General features: G+C 52.4%; 1 protein-coding gene across 1 annotated transcript in view; it reads right to left on the bottom strand.

The window, feature by feature from the left end:
• Positions 1-11,398: 11,398 nt before the first annotated feature.
• RGS3 (regulator of G protein signaling 3) overlaps positions 11,399-19,862 on the bottom strand; it is a 92,308-nt gene continuing 83,844 nt past the window's right edge. The window contains exon 28 of the transcript XR_008312784.1: positions 11,399-11,598. The gene's annotated coding sequence lies outside the window, so the exon portion shown is untranslated. The remainder of the gene's footprint in view (positions 11,599-19,862) is intronic.

The raw sequence follows: 19,862 nt of genomic DNA, 5'->3' as shown, positions 1-19,862 counted from the left end.
GTCACAGCAATCAAGCGCCAAGGTGCGCCATTTAAATGCTGGAGGAAAACGGTTAATCTGGATTAGCAGTTGGGGGGCCCTCTAGTGGAAGGTCGATGCCGAGGAAGTTCACCACCAACAACCAGGTCCAAACGGTCCACATACTCACACACCCTGTACCTCTACTGAAAGGGGGGGAGGGAGTCATGTCCCTAGAAAAACAGGCACTCAATTTGTCTTCTGTCAGAGGACAGGGAGGATGGACAGTGGCCCAGTCCTTCGCTGGGCTGTGCATCCTGGGTCTCTTTCTTGCCCGTCTCTCCTTTCCTCACTTTGGGACTCCACCAGTTTGCTTCTACTGGGCATGGAGAGAAAGTGCTACTTTCTGCAGCAGTTAAGGAGGGAGGGAGAGGTCTCTTGTCTGAACTGAGGGAGGAGAGTAAAGCAAAACCCGTCAGGCCTTGCAGACAGGTGTGTTGGAGTAAGGAGCTGCCCGTCCTATGTAGGGAAAGTGGAAGTTGCCATAGACTGAGTCAGACCACTGGGCCATCTGGCTCAGGATTGTCTGCACTGACTGGCAGCGGCTCCCCAAGGTTGCAGGCAGGAGTCTCTCTCCCAGCCCAACCTGGAGAGGCTGCCATGGAATGCACCTGGGACCTAGATGCTCTTCGACTGAGTTACGGCCTCATCTCCTAAGGGGGATATTTTATAACCCATCCAAAGGAAATTGACCTAAACTGGTTAAAAGGGCCTGAACTGGGTATTGGACCACTCTTCAAAGTTCGGGTCTGAGTCAGGGAGCTGAAAAATACAGATATAAATGAACTGAACCCAAATTTAACCATAAATTGTAATGCTTCGACTCCCTGGTTCAATACTCCAACAAAGGCAACAGGGCCATACAGTGCGCAACACCAGTTTCCAATGTGATCAGTTCACTATATTCCCAGCTTCCGACGGGTCCCAAATTAGTGCCCCAACGTTTATTGCTCCTTTATATACGCTCCTTTCCCCCAGTAAGACTCAGACTGTGGATTATTTCAGCCTCCCGCCTTGCTGGTCTCACAAGTAGGGGTGCCATTTTTCCAGGATTGACCTCCAAAAATTGGCTTTCCGTTTCCAAAAGACTCTTGAAAGCAAGCCTACAGATTTGGGTGGCTTGATCTTGTGAAAAGATCAAGGGAGAGCAAAGCGAAGGATCAAGTGGGCAGTCGAAGGGAGGTCAACATCCCCTTGAGGGATCATGGGAGGGAGGTATAAAGGTATCAAAGGAGGGATATCTCAAGAGAGGGGCGGAATTCAAGGGAGAGAACAAGGGGAGGTTGAGGGAGATCAAAGGGGAGGAAACCTCCAGGAATAGCTTCAGTCAGTTGGAAACCCTTCTCACAAGGACGGGGAGAGAAGCTAGGAAAATAGGTTAGGAATCAAGGCTTCTCACAGCTGTGGGATCAGTCACCTCCATCCCTGTGGATCTTTGAATGGGACCCCCAAAAGAGTTGCACCCATTTCCCTCTCTGCTGCAGTTATTCCATTAACCAGAAGATGGCAGTCAAACTTCACTTTGCTGGCTGATCTGTGAGCAAAGTGTGGGGGGGGGGAGAGGGGGAGGAAATTGGAGACAATATTTGTCTGCAAAAAGTTTTCCATCTGTCCCTTATCCTAAAGTACCACACAGAGGAGCACCTAGATAACTTTGGAACCAGGACCCAAAGGCTTCTGGAGGCCCTACCCAACATTTTAAATACATTTTTAATGCAACCACTCCACCCAGGACGGGACAAAAAAGGATTTGGGGGCCCCCAGGGGGTGTGGAGGCCCTGGACTTTGGCCCTGAAGTCCAGGGGTAAGAGCGCCTCTGGTACCACACACACTCACACTATTATGCACAGGCAAAGGGCTTTGAAATCTCCCCTTTCCGAGTGTGAACTATAATAAAGCTGCTGCCACCCAGAGTCAGACCCTTGGTCAATCTAGTTCAGCATAGTCTGTGCTGACGGGCAGCAGCTCTCCAAGGTTTCAGGCAGAGGTCTTCCCCAGGCCGACATGAAGCAGCTGGGAATTTACCTTGGGACTCGCCTCTAAGCAAGAGCATAGCTATTCCTGAACAAGGAGGGACAAGTGTTTCCGGGCCCGTGAGAGAGGGGGTCGGGCGCTGGCTGGGAAACAGCCTGCCCTTCACTCTCACCTCCCGCCTTCCTGACTCAGTGGCAAGCTGATGGCTCCTGGTCAGAGTGTGGGGAATGCGCGGTCTGATTTGCTTAGGAGAGGGAGGAGAGGCATGCCGAGATTTCTGTTTTTCACTATGTCCGTATAGTTCTTCCAAATCAAAGACCCGGGGTGCGGGGTAGAGAAGGCGGCTGCATGGAGCCAGGGGGTCCGTCTTCACTTCTTGTCCCAAGGGCCACGTCAACCTTGCGATCCGCCCTCTAGGATTGGCCACCAGAGTCCCCGGGGGTCACCGTCCCTCTCCAGGTGACTGTTGAAAGCAAGCAGATTTCAACAGCTTGATATTGTGAAAAATATCAGGGAGCAGGGATTGGGAAAAGAAATCCAAATAGCTTCTACAACTGCAGCTCCCCAAAGGGGCAGGATTACAGGTAGCCATCCCATCCACTGGGTTCTTTTGATCACGTCGAATCAAAGTGGGCTGTTGCTTTCCATATTCCGGGAGGAAGAAGAAATCCCCTATTCCACCCGACAACTGTTCGCCAGTTCCAAAAGAAAGAAGGTTGCACCCAGCTGGTCTTGGCCCTCTCTGTTCTCCCGGGCAAGGGTGGCATACGGGGATACACTAGCTGCTGTCTCAACATGTCCACCAGATATCACTGTTGACATGCAGAACTCCTGGAGCTGGCTCTTCAGAAATAGGCCAGGGTGACTTTGCAAGAAGCTAAAAATAACCTGCTGCAGTGAGGCCTCCGAATGCAATGCTGATGTCACCGAGCGCTCCCGCTGAAATTGCCGAGTCATGGGGAACCCAAAGGCCATCTAGTCTGACTGTCTCCTCAAAAGGAAAAGCACCCACCCATCTTTCCATTTCTGGCTCAGGCTAACCTGACCAGACATCAGGTGCATCCACAAGGACAATTTTCAAAAGGGGACTGGACAAATCCACAGGAGGGGGGATGGGCCTATCTGTCAGCCAGGCTTTATTTCAGTCTGTGACCAGTGTAAGCCTCTCTGTGGTTAGGTGGAACTTCCACTTTCAGAGGCAGTATACCTCTGAATGCCAGTTGCTGGGGGGATAAACAGTAAAAGAAGGCCACTGCCTTTGTGTCCTGCTTTTTGGCTTCCCGGAGGCATCCGGCTGGACAAAATGAAACAAAATGAAACAAAATGCTAGAGCAGTTTGGCCTCCAGCTCTCCTTAGGTTTGGGTGGCTCAAGCAAGCGCAAAGCAAGTTTCCAGGAGGCTTGGGGGACAAAGCGTGACACCTGGGATGCATCAAAAAAGCCCTTCAGATTGCCATATGACCCAGCAAGGTCAGGCCTGTAAGCAGTCAGAAGGAAGGACCGGAGGCAACAGGTAACTCCAGGTCAGGCCAAGGTTTACTTTTGGGTAACCATGCAGAGGATTGGGCTGCAAGAGGCCTTGGAGCAGACCCCTGCCACTCTTTGCCTAACCTACCTCACAGGGCTGTGGCATACTAAAGTGTGAATACGGCAGGGTGGATTACCGTGATGTACACCTTAGTCCATGAGCCAGGCCTGGCCATGGGTACCATCTCAAGGGACAAAAGCTCACTGTGATTTTTGACATCAACCCCCCAGAGAGGGAAAACAGGCCGTCACATTGCTGCGCTTAGAGGTTCCTGTGCATTACTGCCCTTTCTTTATCCCTACCCCCAAACCATTAGGGTAGAAGAATTGCAGTCATTTCTGCACAGAGGAAATAATTAGGGTTACGATGGAAAAAACCCACTGTGCTCTCTCCACGGAGTAATCTTTGGAGAATATTCCAGCCAATTTTCATGTCCATTCCTCGGAAAGAGATAAAATTTCGTTGTGGTTTTGTATGTTTTTAAACGCTTTCAAAGCACCATTGCACATTTAGCCACGGCCGGTCCGCTACCCAGGACAACTGAAAGCCTTGCAATGCAATCACCTCTTTCCCATCTCTCGGGGTGCAAACGTTATCAAAAATCACCATGGGCATTCGTCTCCCCCAATGGTACTGGCCACCCCAGCTGGTGCATATACCAATACACACATGCACCTTTTCTTCTCTTGCCACATTGGGTCAAGCAGGTTTTTGAAACCGAAACCTGCCCCCCCCCCTTTGAGCAGAGAGGCAACAGTGGGGTGCATGAACCCAGCCCAAGCCATGTTCTCTCTTCCAAACGGCCTTCAGCTCTCTGGAAAGGAATCACTGTGCCCCTTCCTCGTCTCTGCAGCTGCCGGTTTTCTTACGAAGACTTGCCTGAATCAGGTTCCCCACGCACCACCCTCTTCCCACACCGGTTCTCTGCAGTGACCCTTGCTGCTGTCCTGGCCCCGTGAAGATAAATGGGGAGGGAAGGGGGCAGCGGAGAACACAAGGGCTGCACGAGGCACTCCATTCAGCGCTGGCATGTTTGGCAAGGTGAGCCGCAGCCAAGACGGAGGGATTTCCGTTCCCCGTGGGATGCGGGCCAGTTAAACTGTTTGCAAAGGCTGCGTGCCACGCTGGCATGGTCTCTGCCCATCGCACAGGGCCGGCCGGCTGCTCCTGCCTCAGCAGCAAAGCACACGGAAGGCAAAGACCTGTGTGGATCATGCAGATCTGTGTCGGACATGTCGCACGGCCAAAGGAAACTGTATCAGCTTTGGGAGGGTGTGCCTAGGAGCCAAAAAACATCGTATGCACGTTTTATGTATGTGCAATGAGGTCCATTGGAGGGACTGGAGAAGTCGCTTGTCCCCCTGGCTCAAGAAAACTTGTCCCATTACTATAAGTAAGACTCCTTATGAGTAAGTGTGGATGTGAACCAATGCCTGGGGTAGCCCATCTCATAACTGCAGCATTTAAATGTGTGTGTGCAGACACACTAGTATCCAAGATGAAAGTTTCTGACAGAAGGGGCATGCTCGATTTAAAAGGTTGGGGAACCGTGTGCTAAGTTATGGGATTGGCTAATGTGGTCTCTGGGTTAATCGAAGAGTCCGTAATGGGAATGGGTTAGAAGAAAGACCCCTGCTAACTGAACAAAAGAGGCACCTTTCAAAAGTGGCAATTCTCTTTATGGAGCAGGGTGAGAGCAACTGGCCCTATCCGTCCCCAGCACAGCATCCCTGCAGTGGCTGTTGCTGGGGTCTGTCTTATGTTTCTCTTTAGATCGCGAGCCCGTTGGGGACAGGGAGCCATTTTATTTATTTACTTACATCTATGTAGACCGCTTGGGGGACTTTTGTTGAAAAGCGGTCTAGAAATATTTGTCGTATTCATATTGTGGTAAAAAGAGAACTCTACAAAGAATGCAAATTGTTTTTAAAAATCTTTGCTGTAGGGCGGTTGGGCAGGCTAGGTGGGATTTTTTGAAAATTTGTGGCAGAAAAGGAAAATAAAGTACCACCCCTGAGAAATATGGACAGGAGGAGCTTATGGAGAGGCCATGGTTACTCAGAATTACTCACCCAGCTAACCTCTGCTTCCCCGTGCCCTCTTCAGCCGTTAAGGGGCCGGGCAGATTCTCCCCCCACAAGTCAACAACTGTCCACCCAGTTTGGAGGATGACTCAACAGCATCCCAACTCCTGCTTCAGGAAGCAGACTGGTTTAATTAGCAAATTAAACCCACAATTTGGCAGGGTTCTAAACTAGCAGACTGGATAATGCAGAGAGCGGAGTTTAATTTTAGAATCCCCTTTTCTATTTTTAGCATTTCTTCACACAGCGGGAAGATTGCACTTCCTCAGCCTCACCTCCTGCACGGAAAGCAGCAATCATGAGGTATTTCTACCCCTGCTGAGGATTATTATTTTTGCATGGTTTTTTTCTTAACACAATTTGTACCCAAGCAATCACCACAAATAGGTGATTATCACCACAATTATGCACACTCCACCCCACGCCTCGTCCAATCTGTGCTCCGTTTTCCTTTCTGCAAAAACCAGTGGCCCGTGATCCAACAGGCCACCTTGGTCAAAATGTTTGCTTCATTGTTGTACACCCCAACCCGGGCATTTCCCCAGACCCAGGGGCTACAAGCATGTCCCTGCTTCCACCTGCGAGATGTGAGAGGGTCATAGGGTTGCACCCTGCAAAGAACATAAGCAAAGAGAGATGTTGTCCTCCATCTCATAACACACCAGAACCTTGGGTCATCCAACCAAATTGATTAGCAGAACGTTCAAGACTGTCTGCCCTGAGGAGGAGAAGGAGGAGGAGGCCATTGCTTAGCTTAGTGGTCGAGGAGCCTCTGCTTGGCATGCAGACTCTTCCCGGGTTCAATCCCTGGCAGCACCTCCAGGTAGGGCTGGAAGAGACCCCTGCCTCTCACAACACAAGGACCAGGGGTCACCCCATGAAACTGAAGACCTGGAAGTTTAGGACCAACGAAAGGAAATGCTTTTTCCACGCAGCGCATAATTAAGCTATGGAATTCTCTGCCATGGGATGTGGGGATGGCCACTGGCTTGGATGGCTTTAAAAGGGGCTGGGCAAATTCATGGAGGACAGGTCTATCCGTGGCTACTAGCCTGGGTGCTTTCCAGACTAGCTGCTCATCAGCGGCAAAATGCCTCCGTTCGCGCAAGTCGCATTCCAAGTGCAAACAGCAGGGGGAGCCGTCTCGCAGCAACTAACAACCCGAAAAAACAGCCACTTCCTTACGCCGGATATACGACGTCCTAGCTCTAAATCGCAGTGATTACATTCGAAACAAAGCATTGGCAATGTGAACGGCACCCTGCTGTCCACGCAGTAGGGACTGCAGTGTCACGATGCAGGAAGTGTGGGAGCACACTTCCGAGAGACGTCCTGACCCCGTTGTGGGGTCTCGTCTGGAAAGCGCCCTGCTGGCTATAGGCCACCTTCAGCCTTGGAGGCAAGACGCTTCTAAATCCCAGTTGCAGGGGAGCAACAGCAGGAGAGGGGGCCTGCCCGCACCTCCTGCCTGTGGGCTTCCCCGAGGTATCTGGTGGGCCGTTGTGCAAAACAGGGGCCTTGGGCCTGATCCAGCAGGGCTGCTGTTATGAAACCCTGGAGGACCACGCAAAATCAAAATACTTTATTACAGTCACAGACCGGTACAATACATTCACACACGGAAGCCCAGCAGAATAAACCAGGGTTTCTTAACCTTTGGCTCCCAGATGTTGTTGGACTACAACTCCCATCATCCTCTGCCAAAAAAGCCATGTCTGGGGATGATGGAGACTGTAGTCCGACATCATCCAGGGGCCCAAGGTTAGGAAACCCTGGAATAAAGCATACAAGTTGTAATAGAATACCAGCAAGTTAAACCTCAAAACAGAAACAGCTAAATTAAGTTCATAATGAGCTCCTGGCGAAACTTGCTGAATCTTGCTGATGAAAACCTAGCCACATGACATTAAAAGCCAGGCTGGCTGCCGGAGACGGCCGATGAGCTCACGCTTTTGCACGGCAAAGAGCGGGGAGTGTGTGAAGCGCGGTCACCTTCAGCCAGGCGACTGCCGGCCATGGGGCAGCAGTGCTGGGCACGGGTCTGTACACAAAGAGCGTGGCACGAGAAGCCCCGGGGGTGTGTGGCTTATTTCCATGCGGTGCAAAAGCAGCTCCTGGCCAGGCGCAGAGGCCTCAGAGCAGGCAAAGAGTTTGGGCAGACCCCTGGACCTGGTGAGGAGGGGAGCAGGCATAGGGAGCTTCACAAGGAGTGGGAGAAGACAGTTCGGTCAGAACCTATGGAATTCTCTGCCATGGGAGGTGGCGGTGGCAGCCACCAGCTTGGATCGCTCCAAACAGGGCCTAGACAAATCCATGGAGGACAAGTTTGTCCCTGGCTATTAGTCTTGATGGCGATAGGCTACCTCCAGGCTCCTGAGCGGGATGCCCTGAATCCCAGTTACAGGGGAGTAACAGCAAGAAAGAGGGCATATGCCCTCATCGTCCACTTGTGGGCTTCCCAGAAGCATCGATTGGGAGACAGGAGGCTGGGCTAGAGAGACCTTGGGTCTGATCCAGCAGGGCTCTTCTTATGTACTCAGAAGAATACAAGTCCTGCCCCAAAAGGCTCACAATCTAAACAGAAGCACAAGGGAGAGAGCAGAGCAGGAAAGGGGAGCCCAATTTCACTTTGGAGGAATTTCAGCTCCACTAAGAACAAGAGGAATATCAGAAGCCACGATGACTACTTTGATGGCCACCTTCAAGAGCTGCATTGACCTGTGCCTGACACCAGGTGGCAAAATCCTACAGTCTGAGAGAGAGAAAAGGGTTGACCGTTGGGCTCAGCTGTCTCCTTGATCAGGGAGATTCTGCGGGGTCCCACCCCCATGCATAGAAAGTCCTGAAGTGAAGGCCCGGTTTGGTAGCTGCCTGAGAAGACTGTTTCAGCTGCAATTCTCTTCTCTTTTCCAAAATCAAACACTCTTCTAAATCACCAAGTTTCCAACATTTACACAAAGAATTATCACCGATCGAACACAGCATCAACACAGCTAGCAAGCCTCTCCTTCCTGCCCCTCTGATGCCACTGACCACCACGCAGTTGGAAAATCCTAAAAAGTAGCCATTGCACTTAGAACCGTCACACAGAACCACACACTTGCAGCACAAGATGCCCCAGACCTCGCTGCCTTTTGCTGCTGCTTCAAAAGTCCTTTGCCTTTTGAAGAGCAGAAACCCTCTCTGTCCACACCCCCCCCCACCGAATCTACAAGGGCCCCGTCCAAGCCCTCAGAACACACTTTGAGTCTAGTCCCCAACATTCCAGCGTCAGAGAGAGAGACGTCCTTGCGACATCCCTATGAGGATACCGCTCCATGAGCCGCTCCCTCGCAGCATCCTGACTAGGAATTAGGAAGCTGCTCTTTATATACAGAGTCAGACCCTTGGTCCACCTAGCACAGTAGTGTCTACACTGACTGGAACCATTCAATCATACTCCCCCCCCCACACACACAACCCAAGAAGAACTACACCTGTTTTTAAAGTCTCCAATATTATAATACAGTGCCTATGAAAGTGGGAGCAGCAGAGAGTGAGGTGAGGCCAGGAGGTCTCTCGGGGCGCTGAGCCATTCATTGGAGGCCTGTGCCCCATGGAACTATGCCCCTGAAGGCTTTTCACGCAGGGCTTTTAAAGCCCTCTAACTCACATCTCCTCCAGAAGAACATTTCTGCATTCTCTTATCATGCTAATGATTGCACATCAGTGCCTCTCCCATTTGCTCCAGAGTTTTCAGGAAAAGTCGCTTAAAACCAGCATTTTAAAAACCCGGACATATGTGGAGATACGCTAGAATTTGCATCGCAAAGCCTGGTTTGGGTGTGGAGTGGGTCCAAAAATCCCGTCCCTTGGAGGTATGTTTGGCTGTGAACGCACACACCCTCTCCTGAAGGAGATTCGGGTCAGAAGCCCTGTGTGCAAAGCCCCATGGTCTCCGATAAAGAGGGGCAACCGGAGGATAGGCAAGAGGGCTTTCTACTCTGCAGGAATCTGTGGCCCTGTACATCTAGGCTTGTTATTTGGCCCAAGAGCACGCGGAGAGATGATGGCCGCAAGTCAAATATCTAGCTCCAGATTTCCAGGCCGGTGGCATTCCAGCCAGCTTGCTTCTGGAAGGAAACACACGCACACCCCAGGAGGGAACCCGAGGCAGGCCCGAGCTGTCCTTCCAGCAAGCTACTGCAGTTATAAATAGACCCCAAAGAAGGCTTTGCAAACTCAGCCAGGCTGCCAGCATCTGCTGGAGCAGGTCCCTTCTACTACGGAGAGGCCTGACTCTTCTCCGCTGTGCAGAACAACAGCCGGGCTCTGATGGAAACAGGCAGGCTTGCTTTGCACAGAAAAGTCCCTTGCTGGAGCTCACAGTGGTCAGAAATTATTTCTTTCCGTGGCAAAAGGGGGCTTCAGCCTGACTGGGAGAGACCAGGAGCACCCTAAATAAGAGGGTTTTTTAAAACTTTGAACCCATTAAAGCAGTGGGATCGGGCATTCCTTTGCCCTCAACCACTTCCTCCCGTCCCTTTAAGGGCCTCTTCTCTCGACCACAAAGCTCTCGATGGAAGCAGACACAACTATTTTCTATGCAAAAAAATTAGGGAAGGTGAAATACTAGAGTGGGTGGATACGAGGGAGAGTAAACAAGCAAATCCAGTGCAAGGTATGCAAGCAGAGAGCACAAATCCAGGGTGGGTTCGTGAACCTGGGAGAGCAAGGTCCTTGCCTTCAGAAGGTCCCAGGTTCAATCCTCAACCTGCCTGAGAGCTCCTGCCTGCCTGAGTACACAGTATGGGGCTAGACAGACCAATAGCCGGACTCCGTGTAAGAGGCCGTTTCATCGCTGCCTGGAAATACTGGCCCTAGTGCCTGAAGAGGGCAGGCAGGCAATTTCTCCTCCTGTGTATGGCATGGAGAACCATTCTGCTAGCAAGCATGAATTGTCCCCTTTGCTAAGCAGGATCCACCCTGGTTTACATTTGAATGGGAGACTCAATGTGTGAGCACTGCAAGATGGGGATGGGGCCACTCCGGGAAGAGCTCCTGCAGGAGGTTCCAAGTTCCCTCCCTGGCAGCATTTCCAGGTAGGGCTGGGAGAGAGACTCCTGCCTGCAACCTTGGAGAAGCCACTGCCGGTCAGTGCAGACAATGCTGAGCGAGATGGACCAAGGGTCTGACTCGGTAGAAGGCAGCTTCCTCTGTCCCTGTGGCTTGGGAAAGTGACTGAGAAGGTGAGAGACACACATCCCACCCAAGACGGGCTTCTAATCTTTTGCTGCCTCCGCCGAAAAGGCTGAAGACCATGCCCAGATCTGAAGCTGCCAGTCTAAATCCAGGCCGCAGCTCTCCAGGGGCATCAGCATTGTGGGAGAGGAGGCAGTGCCAGCAAGTCCCTCTGCCGAGTTGCTTTCCCAGGCTCGGCTCTGTCATTAGTGGCTGGTCAGAAGGCATCCGTCGGGCATTCCCAGGCACCGCTTCTAACTCTGGCTTCGCAGTGGGAGCCTCTCCCAGCAGCGTCCCTGCTCCTGACCAAGGGATGACCCGTCGCCAACACCCAAGGCAGTGTCCTCAAGCACACTTCGAGTTGCCAGCGCCGACTGAAGCTATTCCTGGAGATGCTTCCCCCCCAATATTTTCCCCAATGTTTTGCAATGATTTCGTTTTAAAAAGAAGAAGGGGGGAAAGAGGAAGAATGGGGAGAAGAGTTAATCGTTCTTAGTTGTGCTAGCCAAATGGAGCTTCCATATACAACATGGTCTACCTCTGGGGGCCAGATGCTGGGGCGAGGACAAGAGGGCCGTCTTCCATCATGCCCTGCTCGTGAACTTCTGCACACAGATGAACGCCCCATGTTTGGTCCCTGCTCTTTCTGCCCAGGACCCTAGAGAGCCGCTGCTGGTCAGAGTAGACGATTCTGAGCAAGACAGGTCCGATCCGGAGACCAAGGCAGCATCCTTTGTTCAGGGGCATCTGGTTAGCCACAACCTGGATCTTTCACCTGAAGCAACAAAGCGATAAATACGCGTTGCATAGGCAGCTTTTAGGAACATAGGGAGCTGCCTTCTACTGAGTCAGACAACCATCTAGCGCAGCACTGTCTACACTGACTGGCAGCGGCTCTCGGAGACTTCAGGTTGGGCCCAGCTCTCCCTGGAGGTGCTGCCACAGGATGAACCTGGACCTTCTGCATGCAAGCAGATGCTCTGCCACCGAACTACAGCCCCATCCCCTAAGGGGAATATCTTACAGCGTTCCGATGCAGTGTCCCATCCAAATGCAAACCAAGGCAAACCCTGCTTAGCAAAGGGGACCAATCATGCTTGCCGCCAGCTGCCAGACCAGCTCTCCTCCCCATTCTCCTGTGCACAGAAACCTGCTGCTCCAAGCCCCGAACAAGGGAGCCATAAACAGAAAATCCGCCATCACATGCGTCTCATAAAGCCAAGGATTCAGCCACAAAGGGAGGCTTAAGAAGGGCTTATCCCCCCACCCAAGCCCAGAAGCCCCCTTTCCGAGTCAGTGGTGAGCAGATGGCTGCCGTCCACCAGCCATTCACAAAAGAATCCCCGCCCCCCCCCCAATAAAAAAAAGTGTGCTAGCCATCCGTGTCCTGGGAGACATTTGGCACGGGGCCCCAACCTAAATGTGCGAATAAAAGGCCTCGAGACAGAGAGGAGCATTGTTTGCTGCATAACAAGCCCCCCCCGCCCCACACACCTCCCCAGCGGAGACAGATGGACACAGGCGCTCCATCTTCTCGCCAACACGAGGCAGGTCTGGAGTTCCGGCCATTCTGTCAAGCGGAGGCCCTGGGGAGCTGGCCGGGGGCTGGGGGGCGGCAGAGGGGCAGCGCTGGCTACGGCTGCTGCGGCAGCTGCTTTCTAATGCCGAGGAGGGCCCTGCTGGGGAGCCCTTGGCGCCCTGCCCGGGACACCGGCGGTCTGGTGGCGGGGAAGGCGCAGGTGTGCGGGGGAGAGGAAGCATCCGTCCATGAGCCTGTGCAAACCGCGGAGAGAGGCTGCCACCTCCGGAGTCTGATGCAGGGGAGCCCGCACAGCTGGGGAAGGAAACCGCCGCTGCTGCTTGGCGGCGACAAAGGACATTCGAGGCCCGGAAGGAGGGCTTCGGGGGTCGCGGGATGATGGCGGGAACCAGCCGGAGGAGGAGGAGGAGGAGGAGGAGGCAGCAGCTGGGGCTCAGGGAAGCTCTTTTCCATAAGGAGGCCAGAAGAGGGGACAGGTTCCAGCTCAGGAGTACTTTCTGTGCTCAAGGACTAAAGGGTCTGCAGCCGGCAGGCGACCCTCTGCGGAAAGCCAGATTCTGCCGCCTGGGCACCTCCTGCAAACCCAAGGCGCCAGCCTCGGCCTTATTTGGGCAACCGATTCCGCAGTCTGGACTGTTCTGCGTCATTCATTCTGGCTTATCGGATGAGAAGAAGGGGCAAGAAGCCCACAGGCTGCACACCGACTGTCTTATCCCAAGACCAACTATTGGGGGTGGTAGGCCAGTATTCCCTGCTTGGGGGATTCCCAACCTTGGAGGTCCCTGGATGTTGCTGGACCACAACCAGACACCTCTAAGGAGTGGCAAGCAGGGCAGGAAGGCAACAGGCCCTCCCTTGTTATTTCTGCCCCACCCCCGCAGGCAGTATTCTGAGATAGACTGCCCCTGAGCATGGGGGCTCCATACTTAAGTTATCCAGCTTAAACAAGCAAGAGCAGCCTTGCTCAAGACCCACCTAGTTCAGCTTCCCAGGTTCTACAGTGGCCAACCAGACGCCCTCGAGAAGCCTGCAACAGCCCTCTCCTGAAACTCTTAACCGGAGTCTACTGCCTCTAAAAATGGAGGTTCCATTCTTAGCCATCGCGACCAGTAGCCTCCAATAGACCTTCCCTCTTCTTCCTCCTCCTCCTCTGCAGACAGGTCTAATCCCCCTTTCCTTCCGTGAATTGCGACAACTAATCCAATGAATCAGTACCTCAGGATTGCCAAAGAGCATCACGTACCCAGAAAGCATTCAAAAGCTGGGCTTTGAAGGCATGAATTTGTTGGAGACACAGAGTCCCAGTGCCTAATGGCCTCTAGGTGTGCATTGGGAGGAGAGATAGTTTGTGAGGGTCTCCATACCTGTCCCTGCCTGCCTCCAATCTATGGCCCCTGCTTTGACTCAGATAGTTCCTACAGTGAGTCAATCCTCTCTTTCCTCCTAGAGAGAAAATGGAAACTTCTCTCTCTCTTCCTTTCTATTCATTACGTCGCTGATAGATAGGGTTAGGTCTTTCCTATCTCAATGCACTTCACCAATTTAGCTGAAACTCTACAGTGATCTCCATGCATGTTCTTCAAATAGCCGCAACAACTAGACTCCGCACTCTCATTCTACAACAGAATTTTGCTCAACTCTGTCATCTCTGGAAAAGGAACGGAAGCCATCACCACCACAGCAGCCGTGCGCATCTTCAGCCAGCTGGGAAGGGAGGAAGTGGGTTCGAGCCCCTTCGCCCTCCCAGCTCAGGGCCTGCAGAGCACATGGCCAGACTTCCAAAGGTTCGAGTGATCTCTGGCCCACTTCCTCTGGGATATTTTTAGCCGCTCAAATGTCTGGCAGGGGGAGCTTCCTGAAGCCACTGAAAGTTTGGATGTGGGACTGCAATATTTTGCTTGATCAAACAGAAATGCTAATCTGGCAGCGTCTGGGATGCAGAGAAGGGAAAGACAATGAAAACCTTTCTGTGCTCAGGCTCCACTTCAAACACTAAACCTCACCAGGGCAGATGAGCCCCTTTTTGCATCCAATTTGCATGACTTATCATACTTCCAGAAGCCTGTGCCACGGCCAGTCCCGTGCGGTCAGAGAGTCCGATCTCTGAATTTTCACAGGACATTGCTTGTTTATCTTCAAGCTTCCCGACACAATCAAATGAGCAAGAAACCCGCCCTTCTTTTGAGCAAACAAACACTAGTTTTCTGGACGCAGCATTTGGTCCTTGAAGGTAGGCCATTCCTGAACAAGGAGGTCCCAGTCCCAACAAGGAGGGCCTTCCTGGATCAGACCAGAAGCCTCTCAAGTCAGCGTCACATTCCCTGCAGTGGCTTCCAGGATGCCCACAAGCAGGCTTCCCCACCACCCACCCCGCCTTTGCCCTCTGCTGTTCTGAGTGAGGCGGCCCCCTCTGGATCTGGGGGTTGCATACAGCCCTCAAGGCTATGAGACCTCTCCTCCTCCTCCAATTTGTTGAATCCCCCTTTAAAGCTAAGCCAGCAGCTACTGCCACATCGCCTTGTGGCAGAGGGTTCACCAGTGAAGTTCCTTGGATGACCCGGGATTCTAGGATTAGGAGAGAAAAACTTCTCTCTGTCCCCTCTCTCCACACCATGCACCACTTCATAAGCCTCTCTCAAGACAGGAGTCTCAGCCTGCCCACCTCTCCTTCAGGTTAAGGGGCTCGTGGAGGCAACTTTGGAGGAACCCCCAGAACCCTGGCGCTGCAGTCTGTCTGCCTCAAACGTCTCTTGCTGCTGTCAAGCCTTCTCCCCAGCACCCATTAGACAGATATAATTCCTCCTCCGCTTCCTCTTGCTATTTCTAGCTTCACGGTGATTGTCTGGGAAAGCAATTAGTCGTAGCCTGCCAATCACAGCCAATTCGCAGCCCGGTGTTTTCATAGCAGACCTCCCCGCACCTGCCCTGCCCCCAAGAAAAGCAAGGAATATTCCAAGCAGCTTGAGCGAAAGGGACGTAGCCTTATGGGCAGAAGGACCTATCTAGCACCATCACTGCTTCCTAGTAAAAGCAAAACAATGCACCAAGAAAGCTCCGTTCTGCAGAGATGCTCCTCTCTTCCCCATCTCACTCTCTCCCCCCCTCCGCCCCACTTCCGTCCAGGAAAAAGCAAAGTCACAGTGACCCAGTGTGGGGGTCAAGAGGGCAGCTGGCAATTTGGGGAGGGGGCTCGCTTTCTTCTCCAACTAAGAGGAGAAAGAGCAGAGGCAGACACAGAGGTTACATCAAGAGGGGTGGCAGCTAATCGGAGAGATTTAGGGGCTCATGCAAGGGGGCCACTTCTAGATTTAGTGTCTGGCACTATACAGTGCAGCATTTGCATGTCCAGCTAATGGGAGTGGGGGGAACCCAGGTTCAAATCCTGCCCCCGGCAGAGTCCTGGGACTTTCTTCTGAGCCCATTTTCTCTCCGATGTTTCTTCCCGCGTCCTTCTCCTCCTGCCCTTGTTGCTTTAGACAAGCTTCCTTTCCTTGGCCACCTCCTTTGCTTGGCTCCTTCGCTAGGCCTGCTTGCCTTGTCCTTCTGCAGAACCAGAGCAGCCTGACCAATGGCAACCAGGGCCCTTCCATGACAGTACAGCAGCTCAGCCAATCAGTGCCAGAGATTCACCATTGTGAAATCCTTCACCGTCTCCCAAGCTAGGCTGTGGCAGAAGGGACCCTTTTAAAATAGGACTATCACAAATAAGTATACACCACTTTTCAACAAAAGTGGTTTACGTCGAGAAATGAAATAATAAATAAGATGGTCCCCTGTCCCAAAAGGACTCACAATCAAGGTAGAGACCCCAGTAACAGCCCCTGAAGGGATGCTATGCTGGGGCTGGATAGGGCCAATTGATCTCCCCCTACTAAATAAAAGAGAATCACCACTTGGAAAGGTGCCTCTTTGCTCAACTACGAGGCTTTACGCTATCCAAAAAACCCCAAAGCAAATCGGGTGGCACTCTAACGAATTGTGCGTCAGGGTAAATCTGCCGAATATGTGAATGCACCTGCACCATTCCGGAGGAGACGTGGGCTAAAAGCCAGGTGTGGAAAACTTCATGCAGGGGATCTATCAATGTCCATGGAAGGACTCAAATAAGCACGTTTCCCCAGGGGGAAGAGAGAGTGTAGTGGCGGGGTGGGTGAGTGCCCACAAGACACAGATGGCCAAGGATCCCTCCTGTACAACCCGATCAATGAGCCATTTTAATCACCATCTCCAGCTGCGCTCCACTGAAGGGCAAGAAGGTCTGTACCCTGGAGGCCTCGTCCGGCCATCCCTTATGCGAAGGGAGGTCTCTTATTCCCTAGCACCCTAAGCGCAGCAGCGGAGCTGCTCGTTCCTCCTTGCTCCAGACAACCAGGGCTCCACACTCACTCACGCTGAAACCCCCAGGAAGAATCAGCATCTATAACCCAAAACGATATTCAGACCAGGATAACATCCCGACAGCAGGACAAGGACAATGCAGATTTTTTCCCCCATGCAAAGTAGAGAACAGATTGGAGCGGGCTGGGCTGCAACTCCGATTGGCATGCAAAAAGTCCCTGATCAGGAGCTTAGCTAGGGGAGAGGGGGGCTGTGTTTGTCCTTCTCCCTGGTGGCCCCTTAGAGCGAGGGAGATAATGAAGAAAATAGGGAGGGGTGGAGCTGCCCCCCCTGGGTTCTTTGAACCCATCCGCTCAGTTATCGCTACACCTCTGTCCCTGGTGCAGTCTCTGACATTCCCAGGTAGGGCCGGGGAAGACTCTTTTGGAAACCCCAGAGAGCTGCTTTCAGTCTGTGCAGACAGTGCTGAGCTAGAGGGACCAGAGGTCTGACTCAGGAGAAGGCAGCTTTAATTTTATTTATGTATCAATCATAGGAGCAGAGGAAGCTGCCATATACTGACCCTTGGTCCATCTAGCTCAGGATTGTCCTCACAGACTGGCAGCGGCTTCTCCAAGGTTGCAGGCAGGAGTCTCTCTCTCTCAGCCTTGTCTTGGAGATGCTGCCAGGGAGGGAACTGGGAACCTTCTCTTCCCAGAGCGGCCCCATTATCCCCTAAGGGGAATCTTTTACAGTGCTCACATTCTAGCTAGTCTCCCATTCATAGGCAACCAGGGCAGACCCTGCTTAGCTAAGGGGACAAGTCATGCTTGCTACCACAAGACCAGCTCTCCTATACTGTCTGTTATGTGCATCTCTAAGTGGTGATGCTTAAAAACAAAAAAAGCTGTATGCATTCAACTTCCCCCACCCCGCCACCAAACTGATCACAACTGTTGTCATGACCCTAACAGCAAGTTTTTAAAAGCAGTTGCTTCTTTCGATACTCTGTTTTACATGCTCGCAGTGCCTGGGAGAATGAGCAAATGAGCAGTCATGTTTGTTAAGGAACCGTATATATATCCAAAAGGTCCCTAGACTGAGGTTCTGGTGATCTGCAAAATCTCTTAAAAACCATAATCCAAAAAGCTAAATCCAGTAAGACTATAAGAACCTTAATGAGTTCAGACCATTTCATTTTAGGGATGGCAAAGGCCTTCAGAAAGGCTTGAAGGCAATCGCCTTGCCATAGGAACAGAGGAAGCTGCCTTATCCCGAGTGAGACAAGCTCAGGATTGTCTACTTTGACTGGCAGCAGTTTCTCCACGGTTTCAGGCAGGAGTCTCTCCCAGCCCTACCAGGAGATGTTGCCAGGAATTGTACCTGGGAGCTTCTGCACACAAAGCAGGGGCCCCACCAGTGAGCGATGGCTTCATCCCCTTTCACCAGTTGCTGAAAGGTACACTGCTTCTGAACAGGGGAGTTCCATCACTCAGGCACCATGGCTGAGAGCCATGCATAGACCTCTCCTTGCCCATGCTCTTGATAACCCAGTTTTAAAGTATCCGGGTTAACTACTGATTTATTCCCCCCCCCCACCTCTTCACGGCAGCTCTTCAACCACACAATCTGAACAACAGTCCTGGGGGGAAACCAATCTGCACAAGCAAAACCAGTTCTCTTCCTCCCCTGCTGCCCAGGAGATGTTTGACTTTCTGCAGAGTTCAGAGTGGAGAAACAGGCGTGTACTGGAGGGCAACACAAGGTCAGGCTGGGACATGGAAGAATACCCACCGACCTGGAGGCGACAGGGACAGCTCACCTGTGCTAGTGGTCTGTGGCTTGTTTCATTCGAACTATCATTTGAATCTAGGTTTAATGTAGATTCCAGCGCTAGCGTGATTCTGTGAACCCACACCAAGATGGTTTATGGCCAGAGCCGAGATGCCCGCCTGGGTCCGGGCCCACGCAATCCACACTAAAAATAGACTTCAACAACAGTGTGACGCACACCTACGTCCTTCCCTGGGACAGATGCTGTGGCTCCAACTTTGACCCGCGAGTGGTTTGTGGACTTTGGGCACTCGACGTCACAAACCCCGGCCGGCACGGTGGCACTCCCCAGGCTGCCTAGTGTGGACACAGTCACCTACCTAGCTTGCAACCGGGATGTCAGAAGTGCTGGGCTGGCAGGTTTATCCCTGCGCTAGGAGGGAGGAGAGATGGAAGACGACTCAGGGTTTGATCTAGGATGCTCCTGGGGAGAGAGCTCACGCTCACGTTGCTGCCCTGAGGCCTGCCTGGCCTTTTCCATCCAGCCAGGCCCAGAATAGATCTGCGGTTTGGATTGCTTCTTTCTGAACTGCCTCACCAATTGAGCTCCCACTCACTCCTCTCTCTGTAACCTTGTGAATGCAGCCTTGGAAACTCAATGGGCCCATTGTCTCCCATGAAGGGGCACATTGTTTGCCGAACAAGGCCCTTCCAGAGAACAAAAATAAACTAAAGCCACTATTCTGCCTCCTTATCGGCACTGGAGGAGTCACAAGTGTGCAGAAGTGGAGTCACCAGCGGGGACTCAGAGGATGCAGCCAAGCCGCCTTGAGTGGCAAACCCTGCCCCTTTGGTGTGCCCAAACACCCCACAGGGGCAGAACCAGTGGGGCAGTTGCAAATTCAGACGCGCAGTCACGCTCAACCCAATAGCCACGGCCACCCCAACTGTCATGCCCCATAGCCACACCCCCTTATCTATCAGATGCAATAATTTGGATGGGTTCTTCAAGGGATGGGGCCATAAGAGTATCTGCTTTGCTTGCAAAAGGTCCCAGGAGCTGAGAGAGACTCCTGCCTGCAGCCTTGGAGAAGCCACTGCCAATTGCCAGGATTGTATAGACAATCCTGAGCTAGCTGGACCAAGGGTCTGACTCTGTATAAGGAGGCAGCTATGTACAAGAACTCAGGGCTAGTTCCCTAAGCCTGCAGAGCTTGAAGCTCAAGTGGTTATTTGCCCAGAAGAGCAGTCTGGATGGTCAACCACAAAGCAGGGAGGGAACTCCTTGTGACAGAAGATAGGAGGGATGATGGTGATAAAACCAAGTATGTAACCAACTGTTGGAATAGCAAGAACAGCCTGTTTATTTCCGCTGAGAAAGCAAAGGGCTTCGCATCCCTGCTGAGACC

This window comes from Hemicordylus capensis, chromosome 17 (genome assembly GCF_027244095.1).
Source record: "Hemicordylus capensis ecotype Gifberg chromosome 17, rHemCap1.1.pri, whole genome shotgun sequence".
In the NCBI taxonomy this organism is placed as follows: domain Eukaryota; kingdom Metazoa; phylum Chordata; class Lepidosauria; order Squamata; family Cordylidae; genus Hemicordylus; species Hemicordylus capensis.
Note: the sequence above shows the minus strand (reverse complement) of the source record. Positions and strands in the feature narration are given on the sequence as shown.